This window comes from Oncorhynchus mykiss, chromosome 1 (assembly GCF_013265735.2).
Source record: "Oncorhynchus mykiss isolate Arlee chromosome 1, USDA_OmykA_1.1, whole genome shotgun sequence".
Lineage (NCBI taxonomy): Eukaryota > Metazoa > Chordata > Actinopteri > Salmoniformes > Salmonidae > Oncorhynchus > Oncorhynchus mykiss.
In genome coordinates this window covers 74996771-75017937 of record NC_048565.1, presented here as the reverse complement: position 1 = coordinate 75017937, position 21167 = coordinate 74996771, and the positions used below count along the sequence as shown (strand labels likewise).

The 21167-nt window shown below is 41.3% G+C and overlaps 1 protein-coding gene across 3 annotated transcripts in view; it reads right to left on the bottom strand.

Annotated features, from left to right (window-relative positions):
* LOC110529380 (C-terminal-binding protein 2) overlaps positions 1-21155 on the bottom strand; it is a 115621-nt gene extending 94466 nt beyond the window's left edge. Inside the window, exons 1-2 of one of the 3 annotated variants that reach the window (XM_036985346.1) lie at positions 20453-21155; positions 12548-12683 (exon numbers count right to left, since the gene is read on the bottom strand). The gene's annotated coding sequence lies outside the window, so the exon portion shown is untranslated. Of the gene's footprint in view, positions 1-2991; positions 3301-12547; positions 12684-20452 lie in introns of those variants that run through there. The other 2 variants (XM_036985351.1, XM_036985342.1) reach the window with 2 other exon arrangements.
* Positions 21156-21167: the final 12 nt, after the last annotated feature.

Below are 21167 nucleotides of genomic sequence, written 5' to 3'. Positions count from 1 at the left end.
TCTGCAGGGTAAAGTCTATGACCTTCAGCAATTATCCCTCTGTACACAAACACAATTCTACACATGAGCACACGCACACTAAAGTGGCTGATTTTCATTCCACAACGGCCATAGTGGGGAAGTCATTATTTCTGTAGAGAGTATCATCACTTTGCGATCCCTGCAGGTTTTTGCAGAAATCAGTTGCTAATAAAGTTCATCTGTAACCATTGTATAAGCAGGGTCACCATGACAACACACTGTCAAACATCACTGTAGTTCATTATCGCTGCTATACCTTTCAGCCTATAGTCTATATCTTAGGACATACTGTGGCATACCACAGTCACATCTCCTGAACATTAAGAGGGTAGATGTTTTACATCTAACTGTAAATCAATCGTTATTTGAGAGAAACAGCCCCTGTATCCCTCGAATGTAGAAAGCTGTGAGTGACATCAGGCTATAAATGTCCTCCCTAGGCAGATGGTATATTGTAATTTCACACCAATTACCTCCTCTCCATAATGCATTGCACAATCGCAGGGTAGTGAAACGGTCTCAGAAGACCTCCTACGGTAACTCGCTAAAGAGGTTTGTGCTTTTGCCTTTGAGAAACCCTTAGTGTATTCCACTAGAGCAATTTCAGGAGTGCCCAAATTAATGTGTTAAATAGAGTATTGGGATGTGAGGATATGATTAATAATTGTAATTGCTTCGCCACTCAATTGTGTGACTTCAAATGCCTGTCTACACAGCATTCTGTTTAAACAGGGCTAGACGTTACATGTGCTTAATGGACAGCGATCTGACAACACATTCAATCATCTGTAAAAAAATGAAAAAAATAAAATAAATGACTGAAGTGTGTTTCATGTGTTAACACCTTTGTTATGAAGCTCACATAAATAACACTGTCATACCAGCTACAATACATGTCAAACGATAAAGTTATGACATCTGATTACAACATGTGCTGTGAACAAGGTGCCCTCTAGTCAGACACCAAGTGTTCTTCAAGGAGATCATTACGTTCAGAACCACCATGCCAAGACATGTTTTGTGTGTCACACACACCTATTTTTAGGTGTGTTTTAGGTTGATCCACTGGGGATGTCTCTTGCTACGTGTGATTGTTAATATGCATCTACGTGGAACTGTATAATCACCATTTAGTCAAAATACAGTTATCCAATAAGAACAGCCTTCATATTACATGAAAAAGTAGCACACTGGCACTCATAGGTTTCTACCAATACATCCCTATCCACCATTGACAAGTCATGCGCTAGACCTTCTCTACTTAAGTTTGTGCAATACACATCCACCTGAGAATCAGTTCCAACACAGCGACTCCCTGGATAACCTTCTTGCACAACTCTGGGCTGCACCAGGATGAAATAAATATTAAAGTGCTGGTTTGCATTTTCCTGCCGTCTCGGATAAATCAAACGCCCTGATATGAGCTGCCATGTACATTGTGATTCCGTGTGTGATGCGTCTGCCTGGGGGAGGGAGGGGGGGGGGGACACTCTTTTCATATCTGAATACATAAAGGCCAGGGATACGTGAGGGGAAGTTCAACCCCCAACAGGGAGGATGGATAGAGGTAGGGAGGGGTGAAACAGAGGGTATGGGGGGGAGGAGAGACTATTCTCAGTTAAGCACACAAATAATCCTAGTAGGAATATGTAGGATAGAGAAAGGCAGAAACGTAAATGAACAGGCAAATTTAGCAACCTTGAAATCAAAACATTCCCACTCTAGACCAACCCAGAAAATACTTTAATAGGGCAAGGGAACAGAGGTCTGTTCATCCCAGTGTTTCCCCTTGAGAGGAGAGGGCAGCGGGGGTATTAAGGCGTTACTGACAGGGCCTTTTCACCACAGGCCAGCACCAACAAACTTCATGACAATGCCCACAGGGGAGAGCAGATGTCCGTTGCCAGCAGCACATCTGCATACAGCCACAGTCCCCGCCCCTTCGACCCCTTCCACACCCAGACAAAAGAACCCTCTCCCAAGGACCTTCCTTCCACTTGAGCCTCAAATGGGGAAAAAAGGATATCTTTTCATACCAATCCCTGCCAGGTCCTTTAACATGATAATGCCAAATTGTGAAGTAGGGGGAATGGAGAGTCCAATCAGGCTCATGTTGGTTTGCACCTATACCACAGTAATCACTGTATGAGGAGTCTGAATTCCGCACATTATTGGTTTTCAGTGATTATGTGGGATACGTTAGTAAAATCAATGACAAAAGCTGAATCCAGGGGACTTGGCAGAAGTGCTTCCATCTGTGATGTGTGCTGTAGATGCAGGCAATAAAGCTAAGAGTGGAAGGGAGAGACTACACTTGTAAACCTCAAGTTAATAAAAGTAAAGGGTGGAAGGGAGAGACTACACTTGTAAACCTCAAGTTAATAAAAGTAAAGGGTGGAAGGGAGAGACTACACTTGTAAACCTCAAGTTAATAAAAGTAAAGGGTGGAAGGGAGAGACTACACTTGTAAACCTCAAGTTAATACAAGTAAAGGGCTGCATGGTGGCATGGTATTATGAGACTGATGTTTTCATAAATATCTCTAACCATTTCATTAGATTAACTTTTTAAATCTAAATAAATTACTCTTTTCTATCCATTGATATAATGTGAAATGTCTAAAATAGACTTCCTCAACGTGTTGAAATTAGCACTTACAGTTCAAATAGAATTATTCTTCTGTCCTCTTATTCATCTATTTTTCTATTCAATCTTTTTGAAGAGTTCCAAAGACGGTTGTTTTGTTGGTATGAGAGACGGAAATGATATCATTATGCCTTCACCACTGTATTGTTTTTTCTTATCACAAAGATGTCCTCGGAACAGCCCACAATTCCCTCCCTCGTCCCTCCCGTTCCTGATGGCGCAGAGACACATGGGCACCGACGAGCGTCAAAGATAGCTTTCAAAACTACACCAGTGGCACAACAGAGGTTTTCGAAATCATTAGAAAATTATATTTCTTCCTACCTCGATTAGATGTTTATTGAGAGTTCAAACGGTGGCTTTAGGCGTCCGAAAATATCATCATGCGCTTTAAAATATCGCTTCCTATGTTGGATATTAATTAGGCTAATGATCCACCTTTAGATGCAACAAAAACTTAATCCTAGAGCAACGGGACCAATCTCAGTCGCATAAATAATTGATTCCTAATCTTGACTGTTGAGAGAAAGTAGCCTTTTCCTTTAAAATAGCCTATGCTTGAGATTGCGACACCGTTTATATGCGTGCACACTCCTTCCTATTCTTTCCCTCCTGCAAGAACTGAGAGAGGTGTGTATCAGTTTTCTTTTCTTTTTTTTCTCGAATTTTGAATGAGGCGGGGCTTTTGCCCATACAAACCAATTGCGCCCCACATGCGCCCGCCTCGCCTCCCAAACACACACACAGATCAGATGGGTCATCTGTCATTCAGATAAGGATGGATACATTTCTAACAAATTTGAACATATTTTGTCAAATAGCTATAAAGACAATGCTCTAAATCTGTTTGATGATGTCATCCTCATTGGCCCTAAACCTTGCTTCTATGTAAGGGACTAGTATGGACATGTCTGCATCCCAACATACATTTATTTGGTTTTACACTAGAACCCATGGGAGACTCACTACTCTCTCCTTTCTCTCTTTTATGCCACCCCAGCTAACACAGCAATGGTGTTAAATCATCTGCATGGTCTCTCTCTACTGTGGTGTTTGTATGTGTGTGTGAGAGAGACCCAGCTCGCTGCTCCACTCATTGCCAGCAACTTGTAGGGCATCCACTGCAGCTGCAGTCATGTCCATGTCATGTTTTAAACATGCAATCTCTACAGTTTCCTGTCCATTTCTTTGGACTGACACTTTCTATATTGAAATAGAATTCTAGAACATTTGCAATGAAACCAAGCGGTTAAGAGTGTTGGTTTAGTAACCGAACGGTCACTGGTTTGAATCCCCGAGCCGACTAGGTGAAAAACCTGCCGATGTGCCCTTGAGCAAGGCACTTAACCTTAATTGCTCATGTAAGTCGTTCTGGATAAATGACTGAAATTTAAAATATGGTACGGATGGTGGAGGGCATGATCAGTGAGGGACTTTGGTCCACTTACATTTGTGAAATACAGTGAGCTCAAATGAGTTTATCTCCTTGACAGCAGCAGCAAGACATACCCTGACCAACCCCAGAGGCAGCAAGGAATCAGTCCTGCCAATAATGGAGGGAATGTAAGGGGTTAAAAGGGGAAATAAGAGCAGAGCAACCCCTGTGAACATTTGAACCACTGTGAATTTCAGCAGTGTCGTAACTTCATGACAGAGAGCAGTTGTGCATTAACCAATGGGCCTACATTACGGTGTTCTAGTACATTATTAGCATCACATTTCCCTTTAACATTTAAGAAAGGTGAAAAGGAAAGGTGAAACTGATACAAATGAAAACAATCAATGCTAGAACAGCATTTGTCCCCGACATCATCATATACTTTACACATCACTCAGCTACAATGTTTCTGCAGAGAGTGAGAGCGAGAGAGAGTCACAGAGAGAAATAGGAGCAACCCCCCACCCCCTTACCACCCTTCCTGCCTTAAAGGTCCAGTGCAGTCAAAAATGTCATTTGCCTTTGTTTTATTTCCACACTATGAGGTTGGATTTAGACAATCCTAGGTAACATTCTTTCTTGAGAAATAGCTCTTTGCTAAGAAGCTATTTTTGTTTCTTTTTGACCATTTTAATTGAAAACAATCACAGTGAGATACTTAATTGTTACTCAGAAATTATTTGACATTGAGATGAAAAAGGCTACCTGGGGCAGCAGGTAGCCAAGTGGCTAATTAGAGCATTCGGCCAGTAACTGAAAGGTTGCTAGATCAAATCCCTGAGTTGACAAGGTAAAAAATCTGTTGTTCTGCCCCTGAACAAGGCAGTTAACCCACTGTTCCTATGCTGTCATTGTAAATAAGAATTGGTTCTAATTAACTGACTTGCCTGATTAAATAAAAATGGCTGCACTGGACCTTTAACAGCTGCTGCCTGTCCTGTCTAATTAGTCATGGAGTGTGGTGATGCTGCTAATTGTGTATTTACCCTTTAGGTGTGTAAGCCCGAGTCTGTCTGTCTGTCTGTCCCTCTGTGCTGCACACCACCGCTGTGCACTTCTGTCTGTCTGGGAACCATCCCAAACATTTAGGTTGATAAAACACACAGCAGAGCTGTCTCAAGGGGAGACAGAGCCTAATTATGTTTGTATTGAAAGGAGGAGGCACAGGTATGATTTTTTTTAAATGTAACTAGGCAAGTCAGTTAAGAACAAATACTTATTTACAGTGATGGCCTACCCTGGCCAAACCCAGACAACGCTGGGCCAATCGTGCACCGCCCTATGGGACTCCCAATCACGGCTGGTGGTGATACAGCCTGGATTTGAACCAGGGTGTCTGTAGTGACACCTCAAGCACTGGGATGCAGTGTATTAGACCGCTGCTTCATTCAGGAGCCCAAAGAGGGGAGAGGAGATGCTTGGTGCTTTAGTCAAAAGCAAGTTCAACCTATTGATAATTAGTTCCATTGCGACACCTAAATGAGAAAAACTGATGATGAATGTGCAATAATGTAGCACTTTATAAAAGGATGGCATGTGACATACATGATTAAATATGTAATAAATGTGTGCCTAAGTTCATTTACAATGCATGTCACAATGATTCATTATTACCATCTACTTTTAATTAAAGGAGTTGTTAAATAGAAGCATTTTAAGCAGTTTGATCATTTAAATTTGGTGTGGTTAGAATGTGCTAGCATTCCATAGACTGCAATGTAAAAATAGAAAGACTCAAAACGCCATGATTGTAGAATGAAACCATGAAAAGTAGTGCATCTAACCTGAGATCTGGTGTTTGGAGGGTGAATGAATGTAAACCCAATGCAAGTGTTCTGATACAGAAAAAGTGTTTCAAAACAGAAGCACTCTGAAACACCCAGTGGTTCTTCCAACTGACTATTGTTGTTTTTAAGAGAGTGTTGTGAAAACACTTTTGGGGATTTCAGTGCATGTAAAAGGCTGCATCAAAAAAAAATAATGATTTATTTTTGTCAGACTGGTTAAGAAATGCAAATGGTTTGTAGCCTAAATATTGATTGATGGTAAGGGCACATGGATAATATTTTTTGTGGAATTTCAACTTAATTTTCCAATGCTTTATTTAGACAGATTACAAACAGGAGGAGACAGAGAAGGAGTGAAAGTGGGAGTGGAATTGAACTTCTGGGGAAGTAAGATGGTACGTTTAATTGGAATTTTACACACTCAACCACACAGCCACACTGTAGAAAAGTATTATGTGGTGAATTGAAATTGATTTAAAAATAATAAAACATGTAGTTAATAAAAAATGAATGCAAGTTGTTTCAGTGATTTGTTCATTTCATTTTACAAAATAAAATAAAAATCCAACTTAATATGCTACTCAAATGTATATATTTTTTAGGATAAAAAGAGAACATTTTGTGATTGAACACATTGGAAGTCTGGTTTTAATCTCCTTCCTATCTTGACACATGGCTATGTTTTCAGAGGATTATGGGTAATTCAACATTTAGACTAAATTATTATAGGTGTAAGCCTCATGGATGCATAAACGATGAACGCATATCAAAACAGTCAGACAAAATAAAGTTTAATGATGAGACAACCCGTTCCCACATTTTAAACTTTTATCCTGCAATGCTTAACGTAAAACCTCTAGTCACTACTTGTGGTTTGAGCACTGTGCTCAACAATACCTGACAAAATGGGTTAAACTGGCAAATGATCAGATACATAAACCAATGTTAAACATACTCCAGAAGAAGTGATCTAATTCTGCACTAGACAGGATTCAAAACACCATAATAGTGTTTTCAACCTTTCCCGGTAGGGCTCCCAGTCCCTGGCAAGTTGTTTCACAACACTTGATTATAAGTGTAACAATACACCATGTCATGTTTCAAAACATCTCAGGATTATGTGTTTCCATACTGCATCAAAGTTAATGTTTCGTCTCCTTCAGACTGGTAGCAGCTCAGTTGTCACTAGTTTTGGGTGTAACAAAGCACCTAACTTTAACGGTGTGTACTTACCATGATTTCGCACAAGGATGATGCATTAAGAGAAAAAAACACCAGCATTTGACTTAAAAATCCCATGAGCTAAAACGAAAGCTCAAATAAATATTCAAAATCAGATCAACTATTGTTTCATATTGTTTCACACCCTATAAACAGCCTTATATGTGGAATATGAGGCTGTTTATCATGTCTCATAACCAGTGTGTGCTTTGTTGTTTACTATAGGGCCTACAGTAGGTAATACAGTATTTTGCTGGTGATGTGAGTAGAATAATATAATAAGTGTTCTTTCTCTCTCTCTTTTACACAGACCTCCTTAACGCTAGGAGACCAAGATCGATGCAGGGACAATGTTGTGAAATCAATGAACTAGTCATGATCGTTGTACTGATACACTCACGGAGAAACACAGCAGGGATGTTTAGATTAGTTCCAAGGCACTGAAGCACACACACAAACGCGCGCACACAAACGTGCACACACACACACACACGCGCGCACACACACGGACGATGCACACACGCAAGCACAATGCATGCACAAACACCCAAATAAAAAACTAAATATTTGGTGGTCAAAAGCTCTTTCTCCAATATCTGATATGTTAGCATATCTGTTCCTATCTCTATCAGTTAGAGTTGCTTTGGGGAAACAGGTGTTGAGTTGCGAACAGCCACGTGGAAAGAAGAAGAAAAGAAAGATGAATTGTTGTTGACAAAGATTTACACCAACGTGCTGCATCTGTCATCATTTGACAGAGCAAGGTAAACACACCATTCACCAGAACACTAAGCCCTACCCACAGGATCTGTAGTATGCGACTGCATATTTCTACGGATTACAAGGTTGTCTCCTTTTTTCTTTCCTCATGGCAGACATCTGAGTGTTTGACCTTTTTAAAATGCAAAACAATTCTCCAACTGGGAGAGCGAATGGGCGGCTCATGATTGTGGTAGTGCATTTGAGGGACTTAACTCACAGAGAGGGAGAGATATTTTATGACTTTCGAAGTCCTGACTTGGTTTTGGGAATACAATAACACCTTCAAGGGTTATATTTAATCTTTAAAGACAGGTTATTCTTATTCTGCTCCACACTTTACGTCATTTGAATGAATATTTTACCTCAAACCAAGGCTCCCTCTCCAGCTTTCATTGTGTTATCCTCTCCTTCTCCCTTTTTTCACACACAAAAAAAGTGAAGCCTGCAGTCTATTCATTCTCTCCCCATATAGACTACTGATTTCAGAAGAACATTAAAAGTTCATAAAACGTCCTCTTTCTCAATCTCATTCCTAGTCTCTGCTTTTAAGAACTGTAGCTACATCAACATAATCAGTCATTTCTGAGGGCAGTCAGATCGGGTCTACCCATTTTCCCATGTATCTCTCCCCACTTCTAATGAAATAAGAACGATGAGGGAGTTATCTTTCAGTTTTACTTTACTTATGCGATTGGGTAAATCTCTGCCTTAACCTAACTCCCCTTCAGCAGCACATTACAGCCCCTCACACACAAACACCCACACACGCATGCAATATCACAAGGATTAGCTCATGGGGAATCATTTAGATTCAAAAGTTGAACAGTATACAAACTATTAAAGTACCACCTACACACATGCATGTGAATGTGTGCTCGTGTGTGTGTTTCTGTGTGTGTGTGTGTCTGTGCGTCCGTCTGGTATGTACGTGTGTGTGCATCACATTTATATCTTGCTTTGAAGGTGCTCATTAGAGTCTAAACCCTACAGTCTGACATTAATACTCAATCCACATCTCTCAACATTCTCATTTAGACTGCACAATCTGGTGAGAAATGCACGCTTACGACACTCCTTGTTTTCTTGATTGGTTTCATGTCATGGTGTCTACTGCGTGAAAACTACTCTGACACTTTGAAAGAGCCTTCTAAGAGAATACCGACACATCCTCCTCCTTCCCACATGTTTCTCTCTTTTGTTTTCTTGCCAAATGTGCTGTGTTCCATAGCCCCTCTCCCAAAACAGCAACATGTTCATGCTCCGAAACTCTGACTGGGTTTTAATATTGCAGCTTTTGGCAGGAGTGTGAGAGTTCAGTTTACCCCTTAATGAGAGATCCAGTCTCTTTACGACTGTATTCCAGTAGATAAATACGTGTTGGAACAGGACAAGTGCTGTTTAAAGTGAGGGTATCCTATTACTTCACGATGATTTCCCACAATGCTGACTTCTAAAGAGCAGAGGTTCTGTGAATGGAGAACCAGATGAGAGAGGATATAATAACAATGTAGAAAATTGCAGTCCAATTGTTTTTGAAAGCAAGTTACGTTTCATTTGAAATAAGATAATTGTCTCTCTCTGAGTTTTTCAAAGGAAGTCAGCCAGCTTAAAAGCTTGACTAATCAAAAAACATATTTGTTCAGGTTAATTGAACTGGTGCTGCTCAAATGAGGTAAACAACTCCAAGGACAAACACTCCCAAACTCCATTTGTCACATACAGCACAGGCATGGGATGTTGGCGGCACCTTAATTGGGGAGGACGGGCTTGTGGTAATAACTGGAGCGGTATCAGTGGAATGGTATCAAATACGTCAAACACATGTTTACCAAGTGTTGGATGCCATTCCATTTGCTCCGTTCTATCTATTATTATGAGCCGTCCTCCCCTCAGCAGCCTCCACTGCTCACAGGCAATATCAAGTAGGCCACTGAAGAAAACAATGTTGGAAACGGCTAAATGAAGAAGCTTTGTGCTACAAGCTGCCAACAGCACCTGACTTCTAATTAACCTGCCTACACCGGAGCTTGTTGGACATTTTGATCTGAATGTTTGAGACCCCTTTGCTTTGACATACATGCAGCAAACATCAGAGTAGGGGGCAGAGTTGTGCTGCATTCCTAATCTGTAAAACTGGATAGGTTTAACAGGCTTTGGTAATGGGATTAAATTGTTGTGAGGCAGGGGTTTACTGAGGAGGGAGAGTGGTTCGAGGGAAGTAGAAATGTGGAAATCTTGAGGGGTCCTCTGTTGAATGAACACACGGAAATGGCAGGAAGCTATTGGCTGAAATAAGAAAAGCACAGTGAGGGAGAGGGTTTATCTACGATGATGTCAGGTCAATATGTGGGAAGACCATTGGCTAAGTTTTGCAGTGTGTGGGGGGATAGTTTTTTTTGTCAAGAATTGTTTTAGAAATATGATTTTGGATTAACATCTTGATGCATTTTTTTTAAAGAATTTGTCAAAATGACTATAATAATAATAATAATAAAAAACAAGCAATATCATTAGAAAGGATTCATTCAATAATTTGCAAATGATAATATACAGCAGTGAACACTAATGCATAGTTAATACGCATGTAATTACACATGCAATGTCATTTAGACATTCTCTATAACAAATCCTCTCAATCTTTGTCTAGCTGGACTGAGAATGGTCTGAGAATTACAGAGATTTCCCTGGTGTTGTGCAGGAAATCTCCATATTACAACGTTTTCCCATGTAGCGTTTGAATATCTTAATTAGTGTGGCATTGAGAATCTGTCTGATAATTACAGGCTGATTAAAGGCATAGGCCAAGCACTCAACGTGATGTACACACTCAAATGAACCGTCCCCATTCACCCTGATAAAAAGGATGCTGTTATTTGATTACAGCTAATTAAATGATTCACTGACTGACACAGTCTTCCCGCCTTTTGACATGTTTTCCATGTGCTGTGTGTTCGTGATGGATCAACCCATCCCATGTTTTTCTTTGTATATTCCCTCCTCAGGTTGTATATTAATCTAGCTATTTCACTAAACACAAGGTCATATTATCCTACACACAACCCACAGGTGATTTTGCATACACAACTACTTATTCATCACCTAAAAATGAAAGAGTGGACTTGTGAAAAACAAGTGTGTGTGATGTGGAGTAGGAGCCAGTGTTTTATCCTGCCTGGAGACAACACGCCAGACCAATCGGCTCTCCAATTGGGACATGAGGCAGCAGCTTGGACAAGACTACAGCTAACAAGCCCCACCACTACTCTGTGCAGTACACACACATGCACACACGGACACACACACTTCCGTGAGAGGCTAGCAATGTTACTGCCATATAGAGGTTAACTAGGGAGTTCTTATCTCGACTTGGCAAACTCCCTCCATGATCAGGACATTTGCAGGACATCTTATCCTCTGGTCCTCTGTAGGAATGAGATAGCTGGTACCTTTATCACCACAGCCTCTGGAAAGCTTAGGCACAGGGTAACAAGGATCTTTGGGTTGGCAGGGAATGCAGACTGACTGCCATGTCCTACAGAAAGTAGAGAGATAGACAGATCAGTTGGACCACGTAGCACTGCTGTTAAATTACATTTCTCTCTCTGCCTCTGAGTGGAGTGGGCTCTTTCTCATTTCAGCCTAAGATGAGAACTGTTTTTGTCTGGAGGTTGAGACTGTAATGAACCAGCCTGAGCAGAAATAAACACACATCTTAATGTGAGCTCATTGCATCAGTTCAAATTTGTTTCATTAGAGAGGGTGAGGGTGGCAGAGAAAGAGCAATAGAGAGAATGTATAAAAAGGGCAGGGAAGGACACAAAAAGAGGGTGAGGTTGCAAAAGAGGTGGGGGAGAGGAGGAGGGGGTATTTTGCCATTAGTTATCTTGGAACCAGAGTAAACAGAAAACATTCGTAGGATGTTGTGTGAATTTGCCGAGCCATCTCCATGACAACTCTATTTTCCAGTCGCATCTTTAATGAATAGGTAATGGAAGAAATGCAAAGCGCAAAACTTCATTACTGCAACGGTCATCTGCAATAAAAGGGAATTACAGAGGCTGTCATTTGCCGAAATTGGCTTGCTGAATATTCGTCCGGCACAACATGAGGGTAAACTTGTGTTTAGGGGGACTGGGAGAAGGGCAGTATTGGAGCTCTTTGTTAATAATGTAGATGAGGGTACCTCTGAATAGGCAGCTAGTCCAGGTGGTGGTGGAGATAGTAGTATGAGGACACAGTGTAGCTTTTTCCAAACAGCCATTCACTAAGACTACGCAAATTTAATCCTTGACGAAACAGACGATTCCAGACAATATCAGCTGTTATTGAAATGTTTGACCAAGAATACTTTTTGTTGCAACATGTCTCTCTTTTTTCTATCCACATGGGCATATTTGTTTTTATGGGAAAAACTTGACAATTTTATGCTTTGTGTTCCAAGGACATCATCCAATCATATTATTACTAAAGGACCTTTGTTTTGCTGAACTCTTGACCCAAACATGCATGTTTCATTTTGTTGCCACCTTGCACTATGCTCCCTCGAGGCTGACCTATATTATCATGCTAATGTAACTTAGGGAGGATCACAAAAATTATTTTATATTTACAGATCAAAATCGGAGGGAGGTATAGGATGAGGGAAAGTGCTTTACAATAACATGAAGGCCACCTTCGTTTGCTTTAGCACCTTCCTGCAGGGAGGGATACAGGAACTTTGGTTGTCTGGCAATCTTCCGGTCCTTATCAAAGCCTTTTCTCTCCAGCAGGTGCAGAACCTCTCAACTCGTCACATCAAAGAGACACACCTGCAAATAAATAACAGCAAACAGACACGGTGGATCGGGGCAAGGGCCTCCAGTAACAAAGAGGTACGATTCATTTCAAAGTGTCTAATTTAATATTCATCAAGGTACGCTTTGGTGGTTGAAAGCTTGTTTACTGAATTGTGTCTTTTGTCTGTGAGAGACAGTGATTGGAAGTCTGATACGCCAGCTGGCATCTGTTTGCACTTGTTGGTCCATATTTACACATCACAGTGTGAACACAAACATGCACAAACACACAGAAACGCACAAATACTCAGTAACACACGCACATACACAAATGCATACAAACATGGTATGGATGGACCACATAGGGCTTGTTCGACATTGCAGCCGACAGACTGCCTGATCTGCAGATCACCTTACATCATAAATAACTGCTCATTATTATTAGTAAATCAGTAAGTCAGTCACCATTTACCCACAATGCATAATGGATTTGATCCTCTCGAACAGGTCCTTTGAGTATGGGTTCTTTCACTTATCATGGTTATGATGGGGGAATGGGTTTTGCTGTGTTTTGTAGAGTTAGGGTGGGTGGGTGGGGGGTGGGGGGGTTGTTCTTGACCTCTCTGCGAACTGAATAAATTACGACGCTGTTGCCACAGAGATTTAAAATACGTCACTACGTCTGGACAGAGGGTGGGTGGAGTGGGCAGAGGAAACAAAAACAAATCTACCTACAAATATACAGACTGAGAAAGGGGTCAAGTCATCTATAATTGAGTTCATGGTTCTCAATGTGTTCCCCTGTGAGTTCTTCCTCCTCTATGAAGGGTGTGTGTGTGTGTGTGTGTGGGGGGGGGGGTTATTGCTTTTCTATTATTTCTCTATTTTCTTTCTCTCTGATTGGTTGGGAAGGGCCTGTTGTTTACAAATACAATTTGATTTGATTTTATGTTGAGCTGCTTGAGGCTGGGGCGTGGTGCACAGTCAATTCATGGAACAGGCATGTTGTGGTGAAGCCAAGACCAGCACTATAGCCTCACTATCCAGCAGGTGCAGGCAGAAAATACAGTCCAAAGTAACTCTCAGACAGATGGACAGACTGACCGCCAGACAGAGAGGTGCAGGTGTTACTTTGTAAGCAGCACCTGCTTCTCAATATGGCTAAAGGCTCCTCTTCATGAATACTGTACAATTCTCTCACCAAGCATTAATACAGTCACACAATCTACCGGTTCATAACTTTCATCAATCAAAAAAAGGCCACAGAAACCCTGATACCACCTCTACTCTTCTTCCCTTATCCAAATTCAGTTCAACTGCCTCTGTAAGATAAGATATGTGATGGTGATTTGATGGTGCCTATGAATTGCGATTCCAGGTGGATACATCTTTGCCTTTCCTTACATTACTGCATTGTTGAGTAATATTTTTAGCAAGTCTTCCATAGGGTGGAAGATAAAAGATAAGAGGACGATCTTAGATAGAAGACAGATGACTAACTCTTTCTCTGCTCCTGTGGTTACTGAACACATGTTCTGTCAATCCACCGTCTCCAGCCACAAACCTACTAACTGTGAGAGAATGGATGGTTCAAAAGGTCAGCTCATTGTCTAATTCATCTCTTCTATAAATACTGCATGATCTAACAGTGAAGTAAAGGTCAGGCAAGATAGAGACCCCGGAGAGAAAGAAAAAAATGAACAACAATCTCCCTGTAGAGTGCTCATTGAAAGAGAGCAGCTGCTCCCCAGCCCACCTCTCTCTCTCTCTCTCTCTCTCTTTGCCCGCATAGAGAATATACAGACATCCCAAGCAGGTGTTCTCCTTGCCTTACACCCGACCCTCCCTCCTCTCCCCAGTACAGTCGGCCATGTCCTCTTTAAGTGGTTACAGTGAAACAGATTGCTGCTGAGGGGTATCTGCCAGCCGTTGGGACATGTTGTAGCATGTCTAATAGACTTCATCAAGCTCCCTTCTATGCAGATGCTCTAATTTGCCCGTCTCTGACATGAAGTACAAACCAGATTTCTTTCCCAAGACTGGGTCCCGACAGGTGACGTCTTTCTTGATGAGGTCATGCACAACATAACAGATAACTACTGTACTTGTCAGACCATAACCATTACTCATACAGAGCTGCCATCTGCTGGAGATATTGTGAATATAGCCACGAATTCTAATTTAATTATTAAATGAAATCATACTCTACCTTAACCACAATGTATTTCAAAATGCATTGGTGAAATGCATGAAAAATAATGCTATTAAACATTTGCATTCAAAGTATAACTTTTGAATGTATATAAACAAAGTGCATATAAATGTAACAATTCAAAAGAAATACAATCTGAACAACATAATAATAGAATATTGCACCATCACAGAAAAATAAATAACAATGTGCAAAACTGCAGCACCCCACTTAAAACATTAAACTGGTCCCTCTTTTCTCTCTCTTCTTTATTGTCATGTTATAACCAGCAGCACACAGCAATGCTGGCCATATTTAGCTTTTATGAGATATTTGCATTCAGAAATGCAAGCTGCCTCACTTTCGAGGGGCTGATGCGGTTTCTTCTCTCAGTAATTATTTGTTCCGTTTCCGAGAAGACCCTCTCAGAGGGAACGGATGTGGCCACTATGCAGAGTCTCCCTGTCATGACTTTAGTAAGCCGTGGGTAGACAGAGGCCTTGTTCTTCCACCAGCTCAGAGGATCTGCAGATCTTTGGAGGAGGGGCTCCTCCAAATCGGATCGGCGCTCCATTATGGCATATGCTGAGGGATTCCATCAATCTGCATCCCCAGTTGCTCTCTCGTCAAACAGCATCCAAACAGCAGACGTTTGTGGCACTACTGCTGGTGCTTCTAATCCATCTGATCCCTCTTCTTCCTGTTGCCCTGTTGCCTGAGCCAGCTGACTGCTGGGGCTGTCCCTCCCTGCTGCTGAGGTTATTCTTTGAAGAGCCTCATCAATCGCTCTGGCATCAGTGAAGGCTAACTTCTTAAACCTGTGGGTCAAGTGCAGCGGTTTCTGATAGCACGTGATTATATTCCATTCTGTGGATTCTGTCCATTGATGAACATAGGGTGTCCATCAACTCTGTCACATGTCCTGTGGTTAAATTTGCTTCTCTCTGGCAGCTGGCTGTGATTCCCTGCAGACTCTTACACAGAGTATCATTTTTGAGGCTGTCACATAGCTGAAAAGAGAGAGCAGTAACTTATGACTTCAGGTTCATGTTTTGTCTACTGATACTACATTCTCATGTACTGCTCATATACATATATACTACTGGATTAAATAATGATGTAGTAATAACTGCTTGCCGTACCTCTCTCCACTGATCTCCACAGTGACCTGCTCAAAGGGTTCCAGGACTCTGCACACTTCCTCCACCACCTCCCATTCCTCTTCGGTCAGAGCATCAACAGGTGTATTGACAATGGCCAGGGTAGAGATGATGGCATCCTTTGACTGAAGAAACCGCTTCAACCTATAAAATGTTGAATTCCACCTTGTAGTGCAGTCTTGTTTAGGCCTCAGCACAGGCATCCCCATCTGGCGTTGTGTAGACTTTAGTTTTTCAGCACCTACTGTGCTCCTGTGGAAGTATTCCACAGCTGCTTTCACTTTGGCCACAGTGGGCTTCATCACCTTCAGAGCATCTCTTACAATCAGGTTGATTGTGTGGGCAAGACATGGATGATGAGTCCATTATAATTTTTTTATGGCTTTGGTTATGTTAGCTGCATTGTCACTTTTCCATCTACTTGCCATTCTCTGGCCACTCTCAACAGTTCCTCTGCCAAGTTCTCTGAGGTGTGTCTGTCGCTGAACTCAAAGCAGTCCAGAAGACAGCTAGACATCAAATATTTTCAATTAAGTGACATGTAACCGACATGTAAGTGGCCTTTGACGTCCAGCAGTCAGTGGCAAGGCAAACTGCAGTAGCTTTTTGGACTCTTTCCCGCACTGAAGCCTGTGTGCTCTCGTACAGTTGTGGAATAAGTGATTTTGAATGGGTTTTCCTGCTTGGAGTTGTGTACATTGGATTTAGACTATTGCTATAATTTCTAAAAGCTGTCCTCCACGATCGAAAATGTATGTAAATCGGTGGCAATCATTTTAGCCAATGCGATATCAATTTGGCCTTGTTTTGCTACATAGACTTTGTCATAAACTGGTCCATAGAAGACTGCGTTGCTGTGGGTCGCGGAGTAGGCCTACTTGACTTGACGTGTGGAGATGTTGGCTCCACCACTATCACTAGCAGGCCCGCTAGTTTCTCGAAGCTCCGCTACAGCTAGCTTCACAGTTGGGTGCACAGTTCGCATATGCCGGTGTAGGTTGTGCGTAGAACCGGCTTTATATGAGATTTTGTTTTGGCAAATTCTACACTGTGCTCTAACATTGCCTACATTATTAAAATGCACCCAAATGCTACTGTGCTTCCGACTCATTTTCCAGCTGTTGTTTTCACAGCTGTCCTTCCTCTCTCCTCGGCTGTTAGGTGTGTGACTGTGAGTGAGTTGGCTCCGCCCTCCCTCACGCATCTTTGGTTCATTGGTTGACACTGCGTGTCTGTTTGACAGGAACAACAGGTGAGGCTGTTAGTCTGAGCAGACAGAACGAATGTGTGCTTGAGCCTTTAGGCCTATATTATTTTATTTATTTTTATTTTATTTGTTAATTCTATGTATTTAAATCTTTTGATTATTCATATCTTTTTTTACATTTATAGATTCGGCTCTTCTGATATGCGAGCCGGTTCCCAACGTTCACCTACGAACGACCCATCACTACTCTGTAGGCGCAGTACGGAAGACAGAGCAAAACACCTGCAGGCACGCAATCACACACACACACATTGCACCTCAATCATGTTTGCTATTCAGCTGGTGTAAGTGCCTCAGATGGATTGTGGCAGTATCAATTCGACAAAGTTCTAAATTAAAAGCTTGCATTTTATTGGTGAATCTTTTATCAGTAGAGGAATATAATGCCATAATGTCTACTCAGTGTCTTCTTTTGTCTTTTATACATCACATCTAATAATCTTTCTCATTTATGACGTGATTGATTTACATGTTTTTTTTATCTACTTCATTAAATCCTATGATGAATGGTGTACTTTAGACGGCCCTTCATCACATAATTAATCTGGACTTGATGAATTACTGAGGAACAAAAGGGATGGATGGTAGTCTGATCTGTATTCCAGTAAGAACCCAGTTCTTAAGAGAAATGTATAATACAATTCAACATCTCCGTATCTCAATGTTTACATTTTTCATTTGCACTTGTAAGACTATCAATATGTGTTGCTTTCAGATTTCCTAAAGAAGAGTATCTGGATAATATGGTTTATTTATCTAATGCCTGCTATGGTAGGAGTATCTGGAAGGCTTGGACGAGGAGGAACAGTTGGAAGCTGCCAGCACTCCAAGGGACACAGGACGGTCCTCATCATGCCTCCCGAACCACAAAGTGCTCTCCTGCCTGGGCAGCAGCTGCCACAGTGGACCTCTCCAGATGGTTCCTGGGAAACGCCTGCTGGTGGTGCCCTCTGTGTCCTGGCTGTCCTGTTAGTGTGTCTGATAGGCTGAGAAGTCTTCCCTCGTCTTCCCCACGCCATGCACACTTCCAAAGATGATGTCTTTGTAGTGGCTGCTTTATCCCAATTTACTTCAATTAATTTTAAACTAGTTAGGTACAGTTTAATTTAAAGGTCCAGTGCAATCAAAAACTGGAGTTTTTGTTTTATATATATTTCCACACTATGAGGGAGGAATAATACTGTGAAAGTGTGACATTACCAGGAAATGTGTTAATAAACCAATAATATAGGGAGTTCCAAACCTCTCTGCCAATAACATTGATGTTTTCCCCTCCACTCAGACTACTACCAGACAGTCCTAGCATTTTAATTGAAAACAACCACAGTAAGGTAGGCTACATAATTCTTACCCAGAAATGATTTGATATTGAGATAAAAACGTCTGCATTGGCCCTTCCAATTGTTTAACTGGGGGAAAGGGAATACGAAAATAAAGGAATAATTAATGTTGCTAAAGATAAGTCAGGGTAAAGAATAGACAAATAAAATAATAGAACATAAGATAATGAATAGAAAGTTATTCAATTTGTCTAGCCTTTTCTGGAAATTCACTGGAAGTAAACTTCTAGAAGGAAATGGCATATCCGGGTCAGAAGTAAACAAATATGAAGGTAGCAGCAACTAACAAGACCCAGGGTACATTGGTTGCAACATCACAACCGACATGTTCTATCAATCTAAAAGTCCAACCCAAACCAGTATTCTTGTATATGTGTTTGTCTAAATCCAATTATATCAAATACTGTATTATATCATGTTGTATTAGAAGCGACGTATCCTTCATAGCTTAATTTGGAGTTTGGCTCAATTGGATAATATATATTTTTTTCACCCGGAAGCTCTCTCGCTACTTTGAACAGACATTATAAAAGCAGGATACAAGAATCACAGCATGAAATAAATGGCGAAACGTGTAACGCTCCGCCCAGCAGACTTTCGACCAATCGCGTTTACGTTGTTATGCTGCTAATGGTCAATCTGGGTATGATTCGAGAAACCTATTTTCCTCGAAAGCACGTACTGACACGAGTTTAACGATATTACAAAGGACAAGTTCATCTCAAATCCTGGAAAATATTTGTAATTCTGAGCTTCTTGTTCACGTAATTCATGCTCATGTTGGGTTTTTGTGCTAGCACTCAATTAACTCCTTGAAGAAGAGACCGTCTTCTCGGAGTGTACCCAGAATGCGCCGCGCGGCCTTTTGACGACGTATGGGAAACGTGCACAGTGTCCTGAAATATGATCCCAATAGTTTCCAATCTCCTCAAAAGTATCCCTGCTCTGACGTCTAGCATTACCAGAGAGGAAGAGGCGAAACTGGGAACAAAATATGAATACTTATTTTCCACCATAATTTGCAAATAAATTCATTAAAAATCCTACAATGTGATTTTGTGGATTTTTTTCTTCTCATTTTGTCTGTCATAGTTGAAGTGTACCTATGATGAAAATTACAGGCCTCATCTTTTTAAGTGGGAGAATTTGCACAATTGGTGGCTGACTAACTACTTTTTTGCCCCACTGTGTGTGTGTGTGTGTGTGTGTGTGTGTGTGTGTGTGTGTGTGTGTGTGTGTGTGTGTGTGTGTGTGTGTGTGTGTGTGTGTGTGTGTATATACACACACACATCTGTTCTGTTCTCTCTACCTTGACAGTGCCATGGTGAAAGGCAACCCCTGCAGCCTAGGCCTATCCACCACCATGGACTCTTCTGGTGCACCATTCAAACCCTCAACCCTTTTCACAGCTGCTGTACATGAAATGCTCTGTGCAACCCTGATTTTTGCCACCTCATTCTATTTCACACGTGTGGGGTATTCGAAAGACGTGGCTGCATGGTTTCCACCGTAATTGCAACATGTCACATATGCATCACTTTTATAACACATAATGATATTTTCCACAACTTGGACATCTCGGCTTCTCCCTTCTGCAAACACTTGATACATGACCAAAAGCTTTACAATGATCACACTGCATTGGTCTTGGGATAAATGCTCTGACTCTGTAGTTAATATACTGTAACTGCACTTGAGTGGGGAGAGACTCCATATGAACCTGTCGTTCTCCTTTATCTTTTCTCTGAGACAGTGTACAACATCTACCGCGATGTTCAGGGTAGCAGGGGAATATGGAACAAACTTCCCAATAATGTCAATCACAATCTATTTGATATTCTCACCATCAGTTTCAAGTAGCCTGTTCAGTCTCAGCTCCCCATCGGTGCTCGTATTCGTCTGGTTCAGCACTGTCTGTGCGCAGCTCCTCGTTTTCTTTTGCCAGGGCATCAACTTTATTTTTCATCAGTTTCACATCATTAGTGGTATCCTTAATGCCTGCTGCATTAAACTCTGTAGTTTTGGAAACGTTTGCAATCGATAGTTAAAAAATAATTTTAAAAATCCTCTCATGAAAGCCATTCAGCCGAGTAGCTTGTTCGTCAAATGTAACGTTATTGTTTAAACCTTGGATTGCCTTGAAGATGGCTTTATTTGCTGGGGTGGTTGAGTCTGCCCCGCGTCAATTGGTTATTTGGACATCTGTACCGAAGAATTTCTGCAACCTTGGTACCGTTACTTCTGGGGGTGTCAAAATCGTCCATATAGTTGACAGTACTCAGCTCGGTTACGACAGCTCCCTCTACACTGTTAGCGTCGATCTCAGCTAAGGTTAATAGCTAGCTAATGCTGATGTATTGCTAGCTTCTATTGGCTGAATTTAAGTATAACAAAGTGTAAAAGAGATGTTCGATGAACCACCAAACTAATTGAAATAAAAAAAAATACAGTAAGAAACGCAACTTTAACTCTATGTTCGTCGTCAAACTCAAATTAGGACTTGAATTCAATTTAAAGTTTAGGAGCTCAGTTTAATGCGACCACTCCGCCATCTTGTCC